The sequence below is a fragment of the Tupaia chinensis genome, unplaced genomic scaffold, assembly GCF_000334495.1.
Source record: "Tupaia chinensis unplaced genomic scaffold, TupChi_1.0 Scaffold139897_1, whole genome shotgun sequence".
Classification (NCBI taxonomy): domain Eukaryota; kingdom Metazoa; phylum Chordata; class Mammalia; order Scandentia; family Tupaiidae; genus Tupaia; species Tupaia belangeri.
In genome coordinates this window covers 1,653,894-1,654,653 of record NW_006199776.1, presented here as the reverse complement: position 1 = coordinate 1,654,653, position 760 = coordinate 1,653,894, and positions in this window count along the sequence as shown.

Genomic DNA, 760 nt, shown 5'->3' with positions numbered 1-760 from the left:
TACATTTACACCATTAACGATCATTACTTCACTAAAAATTGAATTTTTTAAGAGATCATTGTCTTAGGGCATGTACACTTGCTGGAGAGACAGAGACGGTGAAAGAGAAAGTAAGAAACGATCCCCTGGGGGAGGTGGCCATGCCACAATCTCTTCTCCTCCAGTCTCCTTCCAGGATTTTGGGCACACACACACACATGCTGGGTGTGGTTTTCAAGCTACCAGATCCAGACTCCAACTGTGGTTGACCATGTAGGAGTCCAGCGACATAACCACTAGGCCATCTGCTGGCCCCAGGGTCGAAATTTTATTAGGAGTTCTAATCGTCACTCCAAGGAGGATGATGCTGCGGCATCCTTCTTAGATCCTACCATTCTCTCTCCAGGAAAAAATGACACAACTGTTCTGTATCAACATTTATTTTATTTTTTTAGGTTTTTGTCATATGGCATGTCACAGAGAGGAGAGAGACAGAGAGCTACAGAGAGAGGGAAAGTGAGAAATCACCCTCATGGGGAATGGCCACACCGCAACCCCTTCTCCTCTCAGGATTTTGGGCACACACTCACAAGCTGGTGTGCTTCAAGCAGCTGGGTCCAGGACTCGAACCATGCTCAACCCTGTGGGAGTGCAACACCTTAACCACCATGCCACCTGCTGGTCCATTGACGGTATCAGCTTCACTATCCCGGCTTTGAAGGTGTACCCTAGTTATGTAGTATGCCCACAGGACAACCGTGGGTAAGGGTTACGGGCGCTG